This window comes from Camelus dromedarius, chromosome 29 (assembly GCF_036321535.1).
Source record: "Camelus dromedarius isolate mCamDro1 chromosome 29, mCamDro1.pat, whole genome shotgun sequence".
Lineage (NCBI taxonomy): Eukaryota > Metazoa > Chordata > Mammalia > Artiodactyla > Camelidae > Camelus > Camelus dromedarius.
In genome coordinates this window covers 2,647,438-2,664,342 of record NC_087464.1, presented here as the reverse complement: position 1 = coordinate 2,664,342, position 16,905 = coordinate 2,647,438, and the positions used below count along the sequence as shown (strand labels likewise).

General features: G+C 57.9%; 6 non-coding genes across 6 annotated transcripts; all 6 read left to right on the top strand.

The window, feature by feature from the left end:
* The first annotated feature begins 869 nt into the window (after window positions 1-869).
* LOC135319600 (small nucleolar RNA SNORD116) lies at window positions 870-962 on the top strand. Its single transcript, XR_010378400.1, has one exon. It is a non-coding gene; the product is annotated as a small nucleolar RNA SNORD116 (small nucleolar RNA).
* A 2,720-nt stretch (window positions 963-3,682) lies between these two features.
* On the top strand, window positions 3,683-3,775 carry LOC135319599 (small nucleolar RNA SNORD116). The gene has a single exon (XR_010378399.1). It is a non-coding gene; the product is annotated as a small nucleolar RNA SNORD116 (small nucleolar RNA).
* A 2,718-nt stretch (window positions 3,776-6,493) lies between these two features.
* On the top strand, window positions 6,494-6,586 carry LOC135319598 (small nucleolar RNA SNORD116). Its single transcript, XR_010378398.1, has one exon. It is a non-coding gene; the product is annotated as a small nucleolar RNA SNORD116 (small nucleolar RNA).
* Window positions 6,587-9,306: 2,720 nt separating this feature from the next.
* On the top strand, window positions 9,307-9,399 carry LOC135319660 (small nucleolar RNA SNORD116). Its single transcript, XR_010378460.1, has one exon. It is a non-coding gene; the product is annotated as a small nucleolar RNA SNORD116 (small nucleolar RNA).
* Window positions 9,400-12,119: 2,720 nt separating this feature from the next.
* LOC135319659 (small nucleolar RNA SNORD116) lies at window positions 12,120-12,212 on the top strand. The gene has a single exon (XR_010378459.1). It is a non-coding gene; the product is annotated as a small nucleolar RNA SNORD116 (small nucleolar RNA).
* Window positions 12,213-14,926: 2,714 nt separating this feature from the next.
* On the top strand, window positions 14,927-15,019 carry LOC135319658 (small nucleolar RNA SNORD116). The gene has a single exon (XR_010378458.1). It is a non-coding gene; the product is annotated as a small nucleolar RNA SNORD116 (small nucleolar RNA).
* The last annotated feature ends 1,886 nt before the right edge of the window (window positions 15,020-16,905 follow it).

Sequence of the window (16,905 nt, the reverse complement as noted above, 5' to 3'; positions counted from 1 at the left end):
AAGGAATCCTTGGCCTATTGCAGCGGCCCCGAGAGGGCCAAGATGACATGGCCACTTTGGAAGCAGAGGTCTCTGGTCCTTTTCTGGATGGGCAGGCTTCTGTGGAACGGAGAGCAAAGCGTGCATTTTCAGGCCCTGTGATCTTTATGGGGGCAAAGAGGAAACACAGGAAACCAGACCGAGATACAGCCGCACACTCACGCCCATCGGCAGGCACACAGAAGCACACATACAGACGCACACACACAGAGGCACACACACACACACACACACACACACACACAGCCAGAGGCATGCACACACTCACACACACACACCCATCAAAATCCCATATGCCAAGTCCCCTCCCCTAGTGGGCTGGGACACGCATTGATTGGTGTCCCAGGAAAGAGGAAGGTGGGTAATTGATTGCGGGCTTCCCCATAGATAAAGGTTGATTGGCATGAAGCTTGCTCTCTGAGAACCTGGGTCCACCTCTGAAGCGTGCATGTGATTTCTGTCCCCTTGCCAGGTGGAGTGGCCAGGCCAGCCTTGCCGTCAGCCAAGACAAGACGTCCCTGTCGTTTTCTGGTGACTGCTGGTGGCCGGAAGTCCCCCAAGCAGTGGGTCGGCCCCAGGGTGCTGACCCTTCCCAGGGATCTCTCAGGATGACGGTACGCCTTCCCCTCCCCCACCCCAAGTCCTGGCGTCTCCTTTCGGGTTTTCTCTGACTGCCCGAAAGTCGGGCAAGAAAGATGGACGGTGGCTGTTTCTCAGTGGCTTGCTGGCTCTGGTTTGCTCGGCTTGCTGGAGGTCTCCGAGCTCGTCGGCTCCTCTGTGGAGCCGCCCAGCCTGCCGCGTTGAGTTCTCCAGCATGCCAGCACGTGCTCGGATCGATGATGACTCCCTCATATGCATTCCTTGGAAATCTGAACAAAATGAGTGAGAACTCACTACCGTCGTTCTCATCGAAACTGAGGTCCAGCACGTTGCCCCCCCGGGGGCTAGGGCATAGTTAGGCGTGAGGGGCAGCTTGCCCTTGTTCCCACTGCTGCAAACACCCCCCACGGCGCCAGCATTAGACAGCCTCCCGTCTGAGGGTCGGTCGTGTGCAAGCATTCGTCGAGGCAGCTGGAATCGGAGGTCGCTGTTTGAGTGGCCGTTGTGGGATGTGACAGTGGCCAGGTCCTCTGCTGCTGGTCGAAGGGGGAGTGCCAAATTGGCCAAGGCCCTGTGAGCAGGTGGCATGGATAAGTTGGTTTGAGGCAGCTGCATGCTGTTTGGGGGGTGGCCCGAGGTCGAGTGTGTCTCCGAGCCCAGGAGAAGAGGTGTGGGTGTTTTTTCCCATGGAGCAGCAGTGGAGGCGTGTGCCATGCGTGATCTGGACTTCCTTCGTCTTGGTGAGGACTGCTGAGTGCCCAGTGGCTATGCGGCGTTTCCCGGTGGCTGAAGTGCCGGGAGCAGGCTGAGGGACTGGGTGGCGGTGCTAGCCCTGCAGCTCCCTACTGCACCCACTGCCGCCGTGTCGGTGCCAGGGCACAAGCACGGGGCGTGCTGAGGACTCAGCGCTGCCTCCAAGCATCTGCAGTAGCTGATGGCCGAGACCGGAAGGGAAGGGTCCGGTGAGGTTAACTCTGGCGTGGTTTTGTGTGTTTTCCTGAGCCACGCTGTCGTCCTGTTGTTCCTCCTGCTGTGCTGGAAGTCTGAGGAATGTGTCTGTTTGAAGAGGGTCTGTCCATAAAAGCCTAGGGAGGAAGGCTTTTCTGGTCCATATGGATGGGCAGTGCTAGCAGACCCCTGAAGTCTTGGCTTGCTGACTCGTCCAAGAGACTCCCAAAAGGTGTCTTGCAGGAACCTGGGAGAGATCCGCTGGCAGCCGGGCTCCAGATGACTGACAGAAACATGGCCTTTAGCCCCTTGGCCTCTTGGTCCATGGATGTGCAATGTTCAAGTGTTCCTTTAGGCGGGAGCCACGTTTCTGGCCCAGAGGGTCCCCTTCCCCATGGCATGTGCTGACCTTTAGCCCTGCTAGTGCGTGGGCATGGCATATGTTTGCTGAGGTCCTGGATGGGCTGCTGTGGACAGCCACCTCCTCATGTCGCCCAGTTCAAAGATTCCTTTCCCGGGAGAGGTCTTCTGTGATTGGACTTTCTGTGGGCCTCATGAACGGGCCATTGGATCTCTGTGAGGCCCTTTGTGGAGTTACTGTGCGGAGAAGGGATCCAAGGTTGAGTATCGAGGGGGTAGCTTCACCCATGTGGACATCCTTCCTGACCATCTCCGCTGAAGCTCGGTGTCTGGCCTGTACGCGGATTAAGTGAAGATGCCTGCAGGGTAACTGGCCCTTGGTCCGTTCGCACAAATGTTTGGACCGGGATGCCGAGTGTTTGAAATTTCCTTCGAAGGTCAGGGGCGCCAAACTGCCCCCCAGGTGGGTCTCGGCAGCTGCTGGACACGCGAGTGTCCTGGTTGCTGTGGGGTTCGGCCCTGGCTCATTGAGGCTCCCCACCACTTCTCCTCTGGGCGTTCTCACCCGCCCTGTGGAGGCGTTTGGGCAGAACTCACAGGCACAGGCTTCTTGATTGGAGCAGCTCCGAGGTGTGACTTGTATACAGACTGCTTGTGCCCTGGAGCCTGGATCAGGGTGGTGTGACCTTTCATGTACATGGTTTTGGGGTTGACATCCATAGGCACTGGGTAGAGCCTCCAGGTACGCCTATCCTGTGGAGGCCTTTGGCGACAGAATGACTTCGTCAATATCCCATCCAGGGCCAGGAAATTGCTGTAGGTTGGTGCGGTTGGCTCTGAGCAGAAGGAATGGCTGTCGGAGAGAAGGAATCCTTGGCCTATTGCAGCGGCCCCGAGAGGGCCAAGATGACATGGCCACTTTGGAAGCAGAGGTCTCTGGTGCTTTTCTGGATGGGCAGGCTTCTGTGGAACGGAGAGCAAAGCGTGCATTTTCAGGCCCTGTGATCTTTAGGGGGGCAAAGAGGAAACACAGGAAACCAGACCGAGATACAGCCGCACACTCACGCCCATCGGCAGGCACACAGAAGCACACATACAGACGCACACACACAGAGGCACACACACACACACACACACACACACACACACAGCCAGAGGCATGCACACACTCACACACACACACCCATCAAAATCCCATATGCCAAGTCCCCTCCCCTAGTGGGCTGGGACACGCATTGATTGGTGTCCCAGGAAAGAGGAAGGTGGGTAATTGATTGCGGGCTTCCCCATAGATAAAGGTTAATTGGCATGAAGCTTGCTCTCTGAGAACCTGGGTCCACCTCTGAAGCGTGCATGTGATTTCTGTCCCCTTGCCAGGTGGAGTGGCCAGGCCAGCCTTGCCGTCAGCCAAGACAAGACGTCCCTGTCGTTTTCTGGTGACTGCTGGTGGCCGGAAGTCCCCCAAGCAGTGGGTCGGCCCCAGGGTGCTGACCCTTCCCAGGGATCTCTCAGGATGACGGTACGCCTTCCCCTCCCCCACCCCAAGTCCTGGCGTCTCCTTTCGGGTTTTCTCTGACTGCCCGAAAGTCGGGCAAGAAAGATGGACGGTGGCTGTTTCTCAGTGGCTTGCTGGCTCTGGTTTGCTCAGCTTGCTGGAGGTCTCCGAGCTCGTCGGCTCCTCTGTGGAGCCGCCCAGCCTGCCGCGTTGAGTTCTCCAGCATGCCAGCACGTGCTCGGATCGATGATGACTCCCTCATATGCATTCCTTGGAAATCTGAACAAAATGAGTGAGAACTCACTACCGTCGTTCTCATCGAAACTGAGGTCCAGCACGTTGCCCCCCCGGGGGCTAGGGCATAGTTAGGCGTGAGGGGCAGCTTGCCCTTGTTCCCACTGCTGCAAACACCCCCCACGGCGCCAGCATTAGACAGCCTCCCGTCTGAGGGTCGGTCGTGTGCAAGCATTCGTCGAGGCAGCTGGAATCGGAGGTCGCTGTTTGAGTGGCCGTTGTGGGATGTGACAGTGGCCAGGTCCTCTGCTGCTGGTCGAAGGGGGAGTGCCAAATTGGCCAAGGCCCTGTGAGCAGGTGGCATGGATAAGTTGGTTTGAGGCAGCTGCATGCTGTTTGGGGGGTGGCCCGAGGTCGAGTGTGTCTCCGAGCCCAGGAGAAGAGGTGTGGGTGTTTTTTCCCATGGAGCAGCAGTGGAGGCGTGTGCCATGCGTGATCTGGACTTCCTTCGTCTTGGTGAGGACTGCTGAGTGCCCAGTGGCTATGCGGCGTTTCCCGGTGGCTGAAGTGCCGGGAGCAGGCTGAGGGACTGGGTGGCGGTGCTAGCCCTGCAGCTCCCTACTGCACCCACTGCCGCCGTGTCGGTGCCAGGGCACAAGCACGGGGCGTGCTGAGGACTCAGCGCTGCCTCCAAGCATCTGCGGTAGCTGATGGCCGAGACCGGAAGGGAAGGGTCCGGTGAGGTTAACTCTGGCGTGGTTTTGTGTGTTTTCCTGAGCCACGCTGTCGTCCTGTTGTTCCTCCTGCTGTGCTGGAAGTCTGAGGAATGTGTCTGTTTGAAGAGGGTCTGTCCATAAAAGCCTAGGGAGGAAGGCTTTTCTGGTCCATATGGATGGGCAGTGCTAGCAGACCCCTGAAGTCTTGGCTTGCTGACTCGTCCAAGAGACTCCCAAAAGGTGTCTTGCAGGAACCTGGGAGAGATCCGCTGGCAGCCGGGCTCCAGATGACTGACAGAAACATGGCCTTTAGCCCCTTGGCCTCTTGGTCCATGAATGTGCAATGTTCAAGTGTTCCTTTAGGCGGGAGCCACGTTTCTGGCCCAGAGGGTCCCCTTCCCCATGGCATGTGCTGACCTTTAGCCCTGCTAGTGCGTGGGCATGGCATATGTTTGCTGAGGTCCTGGATGGGCTGCTGTGGACAGCCACCTCCTCATGTCGCCCAGTTCAAAGATTCCTTTCCCGGGAGAGGTCTTCTGTGATTGGACTTTCTGTGGGCCTCATGAACGGGCCATTGGATCTCTGTGAGGCCCTTTGTGGAGTTACTGTGCGGAGAAGGGATCCAAGGTTGAGTATCGAGGGGGTAGCTTCACCCATGTGGACATCCTTCCTGACCATCTCCGCTGAAGCTCGGTGTCTGGCCTGTACGCGGATTAAGTGAAGATGCCTGCAGGGTAACTGGCCCTTGGTCCGTTCGCACAAATGTTTGGACCGGGATGCCGAGTGTTTGAAATTTCCTTCGAAGGTCAGGGGCGCCAAACTGCCCCCCAGGTGGGTCTCGGCAGCTGCTGGACACGCGAGTGTCCTGGTTGCTGTGGGGTTCGGCCCTGGCTCATTGAGGCTCCCCACCACTTCTCCTCTGGGCGTTCTCATCCGCCCTGTGGAGGCGTTTGGGCAGAACTCACAGGCACAGGCTTCTTGATTGGAGCAGCTCCGAGGTGTGACTTGTATACAGACTGCTTGTGCCCTGGAGCCTGGATCAGGGTGGTGTGACCTTTCATGTACATGGTTTTGGGGTTGACATCCATAGGCACTGGGTAGAGCCTCCAGGTACGCCTATCCTGTGGAGGCCTTTGGCGACAGAATGACTTCGTCAATATCCCATCCAGGGCCAGGAAATTGCTGTAGGTTGGTGCGGTTGGCTCTGAGCAGAAGGAATGGCTGTCGGAGAGAAGGAATCCTTGGCCTATTGCAGCGGCCCCGAGAGGGCCAAGATGACATGGCCACTTTGGAAGCAGAGGTCTCTGGTCCTTTTATGGATGGGCAGGCTTCTGTGGAACGGAGAGCAAAGCGTGCATTTTCAGGCCCTGTGATCTTTAGGGGGGCAAAGAGGAAACACAGGAAACCAGACCGAGATACAGCCGCACACTCACGCCCATCGGCAGGCACACAGAAGCACACATACAGACGCACACACACAGAGGCACACACACACACACACACACACACACACACAGCCAGAGGCATGCACACACTCACACACACACACCCATCAAAATCCCATATGCCAAGTCCCCTCCCCTAGTGGGCTGGGACACGCATTGATTGGTGTCCCAGGAAAGAGGAAGGTGGGTAATTGATTGCGGGCTTCCCCATAGATAAAGGTTGATTGGCATGAAGCTTGCTCTCTGAGAACCTGGGTCCACCTCTGAAGCGTGCATGTGATTTCTGTCCCCTTGCCAGGTGGAGTGGCCAGGCCAGCCTTGCCGTCAGCCAAGACAAGACGTCCCTGTCGTTTTCTGGTGACTGCTGGTGGCCGGAAGTCCCCCAAGCAGTGGGTCGGCCCCAGGGTGCTGACCCTTCCCAGGGATCTCTCAGGATGACGGTACGCCTTCCCCTCCCCCACCCCAAGTCCTGGCGTCTCCTTTCGGGTTTTCTCTGACTGCCCGAAAGTCGGGCAAGAAAGATGGACGGTGGCTGTTTCTCAGTGGCTTGCTGGCTCTGGTTTGCTCAGCTTGCTGGAGGTCTCCGAGCTCGTCGGCTCCTCTGTGGAGCCGCCCAGCCTGCCGCGTTGAGTTCTCCAGCATGCCAGCACGTGCTCGGATCGATGATGACTCCCTCATATGCATTCCTTGGAAATCTGAACAAAATGAGTGAGAACTCACTACCGTCGTTCTCATCGAAACTGAGGTCCAGCACGTTGCCCCCCCGGGGGCTAGGGCATAGTTAGGCGTGAGGGGCAGCTTGCCCTTGTTCCCACTGCTGCAAACACCCCCCACGGCGCCAGCATTAGACAGCCTCCCGTCTGAGGGTCGGTCGTGTGCAAGCATTCGTCGAGGCAGCTGGAATCGGAGGTCGCTGTTTGAGTGGCCGTTGTGGGATGTGACAGTGGCCAGGTCCTCTGCTGCTGGTCGAAGGGGGAGTGCCAAATTGGCCAAGGCCCTGTGAGCAGGTGGCATGGATAAGTTGGTTTGAGGCAGCTGCATGCTGTTTGGGGGGTGGCCCGAGGTCGAGTGTGTCTCCGAGCCCAGGAGAAGAGGTGTGGGTGTTTTTTCCCATGGAGCAGCAGTGGAGGCGTGTGCCATGCGTGATCTGGACTTCCTTCGTCTTGGTGAGGACTGCTGAGTGCCCAGTGGCTATGCGGCGTTTCCCGGTGGCTGAAGTGCCGGGAGCAGGCTGAGGGACTGGGTGGCGGTGCTAGCCCTGCAGCTCCCTACTGCACCCACTGTCGCCGTGTCGGTGCCAGGGCACAAGCACGGGGCGTGCTGAGGACTCAGCGCTGCCTCCAAGCATCTGCGGTAGCTGATGGCCGAGACCGGAAGGGAAGGGTCCGGTGAGGTTAACTCTGGCGTGGTTTTGTGTGTTTTCCTGAGCCACGCTGTCGTCCTGTTGTTCCTCCTGCTGTGCTGGAAGTCTGAGGAATGTGTCTGTTTGAAGAGGGTCTGTCCATAAAAGCCTAGGGAGGAAGGCTTTTCTGGTCCATATGGATGGGCAGTGCTAGCAGACCCCTGAAGTCTTGGCTTGCTGACTCGTCCAAGAGACTCCCAAAAGGTGTCTTGCAGGAACCTGGGAGAGATCCGCTGGCAGCCGGGCTCCAGATGACTGACAGAAACATGGCCTTTAGCCCCTTGGCCTCTTGGTCCATGAATGTGCAATGTTCAAGTGTTCCTTTAGGCGGGAGCCACGTTTCTGGCCCAGAGGGTCCCCTTCCCCATGGCATGTGCTGACCTTTAGCCCTGCTAGTGCGTGGGCATGGCATATGTTTGCTGAGGTCCTGGATGGGCTGCTGTGGACAGCCACCTCCTCATGTCGCCCAGTTCAAAGATTCCTTTCCCGGGAGAGGTCTTCTGTGATTGGACTTTCTGTGGGCCTCATGAACGGGCCATTGGATCTCTGTGAGGCCCTTTGTGGAGTTACTGTGCGGAGAAGGGATCCAAGGTTGAGTATCGAGGGGGTAGCTTCACCCATGTGGACATCCTTCCTGACCATCTCCGCTGAAGCTCGGTGTCTGGCCTGTACGCGGATTAAGTGAAGATGCCTGCAGGGTAACTGGCCCTTGGTCCGTTCGCACAAATGTTTGGACCGGGATGCCGAGTGTTTGAAATTTCCTTCGAAGGTCAGGGGCGCCAAACTGCCCCCCAGGTGGGTCTCGGCAGCTGCTGGACACGCAAGTGTCCTGGTTGCTGTGGGGTTCGGCCCTGGCTCATTGAGGCTCCCCACCACTTCTCCTCTGGGCGTTCTCACCCGCCCTGTGGAGGCGTTTGGGCAGAACTCACAGGCACAGGCTTCTTGATTGGAGCAGCTCCGAGGTGTGACTTGTATACAGACTGCTTGTGCCCTGGAGCCTGGATCAGGGTGGTGTGACCTTTCATGTACATGGTTTTGGGGTTGACATCCATAGGCACTGGGTAGAGCCTCCAGGTACGCCTATCCTGTGGAGGCCTTTGGCGACAGAATGACTTCGTCAATATCCCATCCAGGGCCAGGAAATTGCTGTAGGTTGGTGCGGTTGGCTCTGAGCAGAAGGAATGGCTGTCGGAGAGAAGGAATCCTTGGCCTATTGCAGCGGCCCCGAGAGGGCCAAGATGACATGGCCACTTTGGAAGCAGAGGTCTCTGGTGCTTTTCTGGATGGGCAGGCTTCTGTGGAACGGAGAGCAAAGCGTGCATTTTCAGGCCCTGTGATCTTTAGGGGGGCAAAGAGGAAACACAGGAAACCAGACCGAGATACAGCCGCACACTCACGCCCATCGGCAGGCACACAGAAGCACACATACAGACGCACACACACAGAGGCACACACACACACACACACACACACACACACACAGCCAGAGGCATGCACACACTCACACACACACACCCATCAAAATCCCATATGCCAAGTCCCCTCCCCTAGTGGGCTGGGACACGCATTGATTGGTGTCCCAGGAAAGAGGAAGGTGGGTAATTGATTGCGGGCTTCCCCATAGATAAAGGTTGATTGGCATGAAGCTTGCTCTCTGAGAACCTGGGTCCACCTCTGAAGCGTGCATGTGATTTCTGTCCCCTTGCCAGGTGGAGTGGCCAGGCCAGCCTTGCCGTCAGCCAAGACAAGACGTCCCTGTCGTTTTCTGGTGACTGCTGGTGGCCGGAAGTCCCCCAAGCAGTGGGTCGGCCCCAGGGTGCTGACCCTTCCCAGGGATCTCTCAGGATGACGGTACGCCTTCCCCTCCCCCACCCCAAGTCCTGGCGTCTCCTTTCGGGTTTTCTCTGACTGCCCGAAAGTCGGGCAAGAAAGATGGACGGTGGCTGTTTCTCAGTGGCTTGCTGGCTCTGGTTTGCTCAGCTTGCTGGAGGTCTCCGAGCTCGTCGGCTCCTCTGTGGAGCCGCCCAGCCTGCCGCGTTGAGTTCTCCAGCATGCCAGCACGTGCTCGGATCGATGATGACTCCCTCATATGCATTCCTTGGAAATCTGAACAAAATGAGTGAGAACTCACTACCGTCGTTCTCATCGAAACTGAGGTCCAGCACGTTGCCCCCCCGGGGGCTAGGGCATAGTTAGGCGTGAGGGGCAGCTTGCCCTTGTTCCCACTGCTGCAAACACCCCCCACGGCGCCAGCATTAGACAGCCTCCCGTCTGAGGGTCGGTCGTGTGCAAGCATTCGTCGAGGCAGCTGGAATCGGAGGTCGCTGTTTGAGTGGCCGTTGTGGGATGTGACAGTGGCCAGGTCCTCTGCTGCTGGTCGAAGGGGGAGTGCCAAATTGGCCAAGGCCCTGTGAGCAGGTGGCATGGATAAGTTGGTTTGAGGCAGCTGCATGCTGTTTGGGGGGTGGCCCGAGGTCGAGTGTGTCTCCGAGCCCAGGAGAAGAGGTGTGGGTGTTTTTTCCCATGGAGCAGCAGTGGAGGCGTGTGCCATGCGTGATCTGGACTTCCTTCGTCTTGGTGAGGACTGCTGAGTGCCCAGTGGCTATGCGGCGTTTCCCGGTGGCTGAAGTGCCGGGAGCAGGCTGAGGGACTGGGTGGCGGTGCTAGCCCTGCAGCTCCCTACTGCACCCACTGTCGCCGTGTCGGTGCCAGGGCACAAGCACGGGGCGTGCTGAGGACTCAGCGCTGCCTCCAAGCATCTGCGGTAGCTGATGGCCGAGACCGGAAGGGAAGGGTCCGGTGAGGTTAACTCTGGCGTGGTTTTGTGTGTTTTCCTGAGCCACGCTGTCGTCCTGTTGTTCCTCCTGCTGTGCTGGAAGTCTGAGGAATGTGTCTGTTTGAAGAGGGTCTGTCCATAAAAGCCTAGGGAGGAAGGCTTTTCTGGTCCATATGGATGGGCAGTGCTAGCAGACCCCTGAAGTCTTGGCTTGCTGACTCGTCCAAGAGACTCCCAAAAGGTGTCTTGCAGGAACCTGGGAGAGATCCGCTGGCAGCCGGGCTCCAGATGACTGACAGAAACATGGCCTTTAGCCCCTTGGCCTCTTGGTCCATGAATGTGCAATGTTCAAGTGTTCCTTTAGGCGGGAGCCACGTTTCTGGCCCAGAGGGTCCCCTTCCCCATGGCATGTGCTGACCTTTAGCCCTGCTAGTGCGTGGGCATGGCATATGTTTGCTGAGGTCCTGGATGGGCTGCTGTGGACAGCCACCTCCTCATGTCGCCCAGTTCAAAGATTCCTTTCCCGGGAGAGGTCTTCTGTGATTGGACTTTCTGTGGGCCTCATGAACGGGCCATTGGATCTCTGTGAGGCCCTTTGTGGAGTTACTGTGCGGAGAAGGGATCCAAGGTTGAGTATCGAGGGGGTAGCTTCACCCATGTGGACATCCTTCCTGACCATCTCCGCTGAAGCTCGGTGTCTGGCCTGTACGCGGATTAAGTGAAGATGCCTGCAGGGTAACTGGCCCTTGGTCCGTTCGCACAAATGTTTGGACCGGGATGCCGAGTGTTTGAAATTTCCTTCGAAGGTCAGGGGCGCCAAACTGCCCCCCAGGTGGGTCTCGGCAGCTGCTGGACACGCGAGTGTCCTGGTTGCTGTGGGGTTCGGCCCTGGCTCATTGAGGCTCCCCACCACTTCTCCTCTGGGCGTTCTCACCCGCCCTGTGGAGGCGTTTGGGCAGAACTCACAGGCACAGGCTTCTTGATTGGAGCAGCTCCGAGGTGTGACTTGTATACAGACTGCTTGTGCCCTGGAGCCTGGATCAGGGTGGTGTGACCTTTCATGTACATGGTTTTGGGGTTGACATCCATAGGCACTGGGTAGAGCCTCCAGGTACGCCTATCCTGTGGAGGCCTTTGGCGACAGAATGACTTCGTCAATATCCCATCCAGGGCCAGGAAATTGCTGTAGGTTGGTGCGGTTGGCTCTGAGCAGAAGGAATGGCTGTCGGAGAGAAGGAATCCTTGGCCTATTGCAGCGGCCCCGAGAGGGCCAAGATGACATGGCCACTTTGGAAGCAGAGGTCTCTGGTGCTTTTCTGGATGGGCAGGCTTCTGTGGAACGGAGAGCAAAGCGTGCATTTTCAGGCCCTGTGATCTTTAGGGGGGCAAAGAGGAAACACAGGAAACCAGACCGAGATACAGCCGCACACTCACGCCCATCGGCAGGCACACAGAAGCACACATACAGACGCACACACACAGAGGCACACACACACACACACACACACACACACACACAGCCAGAGGCATGCACACACTCACACACACACACCCATCAAAATCCCATATGCCAAGTCCCCTCCCCTAGTGGGCTGGGACACGCATTGATTGGTGTCCCAGGAAAGAGGAAGGTGGGTAATTGATTGCGGGCTTCCCCATAGATAAAGGTTGATTGGCATGAAGCTTGCTCTCTGAGAACCTGGGTCCACCTCTGAAGCGTGCATGTGATTTCTGTCCCCTTGCCAGGTGGAGTGGCCAGGCCAGCCTTGCCGTCAGCCAAGACAAGACGTCCCTGTCGTTTTCTGGTGACTGCTGGTGGCCGGAAGTCCCCCAAGCAGTGGGTCGGCCCCAGGGTGCTGACCCTTCCCAGGGATCTCTCAGGATGACGGTACGCCTTCCCCTCCCCCACCCCAAGTCCTGGCGTCTCCTTTCGGGTTTTCTCTGACTGCCCGAAAGTCGGGCAAGAAAGATGGACGGTGGCTGTTTCTCAGTGGCTTGCTGGCTCTGGTTTGCTCAGCTTGCTGGAGGTCTCCGAGCTCGTCGGCTCCTCTGTGGAGCCGCCCAGCCTGCCGCGTTGAGTTCTCCAGCATGCCAGCACGTGCTCGGATCGATGATGACTCCCTCATATGCATTCCTTGGAAATCTGAACAAAATGAGTGAGAACTCACTACCGTCGTTCTCATCGAAACTGAGGTCCAGCACGTTGCCCCCCCGGGGGCTAGGGCATAGTTAGGCGTGAGGGGCAGCTTGCCCTTGTTCCCACTGCTGCAAACACCCCCCACGGCGCCAGCATTAGACAGCCTCCCGTCTGAGGGTCGGTCGTGTGCAAGCATTCGTCGAGGCAGCTGGAATCGGAGGTCGCTGTTTGAGTGGCCGTTGTGGGATGTGACAGTGGCCAGGTCCTCTGCTGCTGGTCGAAGGGGGAGTGCCAAATTGGCCAAGGCCCTGTGAGCAGGTGGCATGGATAAGTTGGTTTGAGGCAGCTGCATGCTGTTTGGGGGGTGGCCCGAGGTCGAGTGTGTCTCCGAGCCCAGGAGAAGAGGTGTGGGTGTTTTTTCCCATGGAGCAGCAGTGGAGGCGTGTGCCATGCGTGATCTGGACTTCCTTCGTCTTGGTGAGGACTGCTGAGTGCCCAGTGGCTATGCGGCGTTTCCCGGTGGCTGAAGTGCCGGGAGCAGGCTGAGGGACTGGGTGGCGGTGCTAGCCCTGCAGCTCCCTACTGCACCCACTGCCGCCGTGTCGGTGCCAGGGCACAAGCACGGGGCGTGCTGAGGACTCAGCGCTGCCTCCAAGCATCTGCGGTAGCTGATGGCCGAGACCGGAAGGGAAGGGTCCGGTGAGGTTAACTCTGGCGTGGTTTTGTGTGTTTTCCTGAGCCACGCTGTCGTCCTGTTGTTCCTCCTGCTGTGCTGGAAGTCTGAGGAATGTGTCTGTTTGAAGAGGGTCTGTCCATAAAAGCCTAGGGAGGAAGGCTTTTCTGGTCCATATGGATGGGCAGTGCTAGCAGACCCCTGAAGTCTTGGCTTGCTGACTCGTCCAAGAGACTCCCAAAAGGTGTCTTGCAGGAACCTGGGAGAGATCCGCTGGCAGCCGGGCTCCAGATGACTGACAGAAACGTGGCCTTTAGCCCCTTGGCCTCTTGGTCCATGAATGTGCAATGTTCAAGTGTTCCTTTAGGCGGGAGCCACGTTTCTGGCCCAGAGGGTCCCCTTCCCCATGGCATGTGCTGACCTTTAGCCCTGCTAGTGCGTGGGCATGGCATATGTTTGCTGAGGTCCTGGATGGGCTGCTGTGGACAGCCACCTCCTCATGTCACCCAGTTCAAAGATTCCTTTCCCGGGAGAGGTCTTCTGTGATTGGACTTTCTGTGGGCCTCATGAACGGGCCATTGGATCTCTGTGAGGCCCTTTGTGGAGTTACTGTGCGGAGAAGGGATCCAAGGTTGAGTATCGAGGGGTTAGCTTCACCCATGTGGACATCCTTCCTGACCATCTCCGCTGAAGCTCGGTGTCTGGCCTGTACGCGGATTAAGTGAAGATGCCTGCAGGGTAACTGGCCCTTGGTCCGTTCGCACAAATGTTTGGACCGGGATGCCGAGTGTTTGAACTTTCCTTCGAAGGTCAGGGGCGCCAAACTGCCCCCCAGGTGGGTCTCGGCAGCTGCTGGACACGCGAGTGTCCTGGTTGCTGTGGGGTTCGGCCCTGGCTCATTGAGGCTCCCCACCACTTCTCCTCTGGGCGTTCTCACCCGCCCTGTGGAGGCGTTTGGGCAGAACTCACAGGCACAGGCTTCTTGATTGGAGCAGCTCCGAGGTGTGACTTGTATACAGACTGCTTGTGCCCTGGAGCCTGGATCAGGGTGGTGTGACCTTTCATGTACATGGTTTTGGGGTTGACATCCATAGGCACTGGGTAGAGCCTCCAGGTACGCCTATCCTGTGGAGGCCTTTGGCGACAGAATGACTTCGTCAATATCCCATCCAGGGCCAGGAAATTGCTGTAGGTTGGTGCGGTTGGCTCTGAGCAGAAGGAATGGCTGTCGGAGAGAAGGAATCCTTGGCCTATTGCAGCGGCCCCGAGAGGGCCAAGATGACATGGCCACTTTGGAAGCAGAGGTCTCTGGTCCTTTTCTGGATGGGCAGGCTTCTGTGGAACGGAGAGCAAAGCGTGCATTTTCAGGCCCTGTGATCTTTATGGGGGCAAAGAGGAAACACAGGAAACCAGACCGAGATACAGCCGCACACTCACGCCCATCGGCAGGCACACAGAAGCACACATACAGACGCACACACACAGAGGCACACACACACACACACACACACACACAGCCAGAGGCATGCACACACTCACACACACACACCCATCAAAATCCCATATGCCAAGTCCCCTCCCCTAGTGGGCTGGGACACGCATTGATTGGTGTCCCAGGAAAGAGGAAGGTGGGTAATTGATTGCGGGCTTCCCCATAGATAAAGGTTGATTGGCATGAAGCTTGCTCTCTGAGAACCTGGGTCCACCTCTGAAGCGTGCATGTGATTTCTGTCCCCTTGCCAGGTGGAGTGGCCAGGCCAGCCTTGCCGTCAGCCAAGACAAGACGTCCCTGTCGTTTTCTGGTGACTGCTGGTGGCCGGAAGTCCCCCAAGCAGTGGGTCGGCCCCAGGGTGCTGACCCTTCCCAGGGATCTCTCAGGATGACGGTACGCCTTCCCCTCCCCCACCCCAAGTCCTGGCGTCTCCTTTCGGGTTTTCTCTGACTGCCCGAAAGTCGGGCAAGAAAGATGGACGGTGGCTGTTTCTCAGTGGCTTGCTGGCTCTGGTTTGCTCGGCTTGCTGGAGGTCTCCGAGCTCGTCGGCTCCTCTGTGGAGCCGCCCAGCCTGCCGCGTTGAGTTCTCCAGCATGCCAGCACGTGCTCGGATCGATGATGACTCCCTCATATGCATTCCTTGGAAATCTGAACAAAATGAGTGAGAACTCACTACCGTCGTTCTCATCGAAACTGAGGTCCAGCACGTTGCCCCCCCGGGGGCTAGGGCATAGTTAGGCGTGAGGGGCAGCTTGCCCTTGTTCCCACTGCTGCAAACACCCCCCACGGCGCCAGCATTAGACAGCCTCCCGTCTGAGGGTCGGTCGTGTGCAAGCATTCGTCGAGGCAGCTGGAATCGGAGGTCGCTGTTTGAGTGGCCGTTGTGGGATGTGACAGTGGCCAGGTCCTCTGCTGCTGGTCGAAGGGGGAGTGCCAAATTGGCCAAGGCCCTGTGAGCAGGTGGCATGGATAAGTTGGTTTGAGGCAGCTGCATGCTGTTTGGGGGGTGGCCCGAGGTCGAGTGTGTCTCCGAGCCCAGGAGAAGAGGTGTGGGTGTTTTTTCCCATGGAGCAGCAGTGGAGGCGTGTGCCATGCGTGATCTGGACTTCCTTCGTCTTGGTGAGGACTGCTGAGTGCCCAGTGGCTATGCGGCGTTTCCCGGTGGCTGAAGTGCCGGGAGCAGGCTGAGGGACTGGGTGGCGGTGCTAGCCCTGCAGCTCCCTACTGCACCCACTGCCGCCGTGTCGGTGCCAGGGCACAAGCACGGGGCGTGCTGAGGACTCAGCGCTGCCTCCAAGCATCTGCGGTAGCTGATGGCCGAGACCGGAAGGGAAGGGTCCGGTGAGGTTAACTCTGGCGTGGTTTTGTGTGTTTTCCTGAGCCACGCTGTCGTCCTGTTGTTCCTCCTGCTGTGCTGGAAGTCTGAGGAATGTGTCTGTTTGAAGAGGGTCTGTCCATAAAAGCCTAGGGAGGAAGGCTTTTCTGGTCCATATGGATGGGCAGTGCTAGCAGACCCCTGAAGTCTTGGCTTGCTGACTCGTCCAAGAGACTCCCAAAAGGTGTCTTGCAGGAACCTGGGAGAGATCCGCTGGCAGCCGGGCTCCAGATGACTGACAGAAACATGGCCTTTAGCCCCTTGGCCTCTTGGTCCATGAATGTGCAATGTTCAAGTGTTCCTTTAGGCGGGAGCCACGTTTCTGGCCCAGAGGGTCCCCTTCCCCATGGCATGTGCTGACCTTTAGCCCTGCTAGTGCGTGGGCATGGCATATGTTTGCTGAGGTCCTGGATGGGCTGCTGTGGACAGCCACCTCCTCATGTCGCCCAGTTCAAAGATTCCTTTCCCGGGAGAGGTCTTCTGTGATTGGACTTTCTGTGGGCCTCATGAACGGGCCATTGGATCTCTGTGAGGCCCTTTGTGGAGTTACTGTGCGGAGAAGGGATCCAAGGTTGAGTATCGAGGGGGTAGCTTCACCCATGTGGACATCCTTCCTGACCATCTCCGCTGAAGCTCGGTGTCTGGCCTGTACGCGGATTAAGTGAAGATGCCTGCAGGGTAACTGGCCCTTGGTCCGTTCGCACAAATGTTTGGACCGGGATGCCGAGTGTTTGAAATTTCCTTCGAAGGTCAGGGGCGCCAAACTGCCCCCCAGGTGGGTCTCGGCAGCTGCTGGACACGCGAGTGTCCTGGTTGCTGTGGGGTTCGGCCCTGGCTCATTGAGGCTCCCCACCACTTCTCCTCTGGGCGTTCTCACCCGCCCTGTGGAGGCGTTTGGGCAGAACTCACAGGCACAGGCTTCTTGATTGGAGCAGCTCCGAGGTGTGACTTGTATACAGACTGCTTGTGCCCTGGAGCCTGGATCAGGGTGGTGTGACCTTTCATGTACATGGTTTTGGGGTTGACATCCATAGGCACTGGGTAGAGCCTCCAGGTACGCCTATCCTGTGGAGGCCTTTGGCGACAGAATGACTTCGTCAATATCCCATCCAGGGCCAGGAAATTGCTGTAGGTTGGTGCGGTTGGCTCTGAGCAGAAGGAATGGCTGTTGGAGAGAAGGAATCCTTGGCCTATTGCAGCGGCCCCGAGAGGG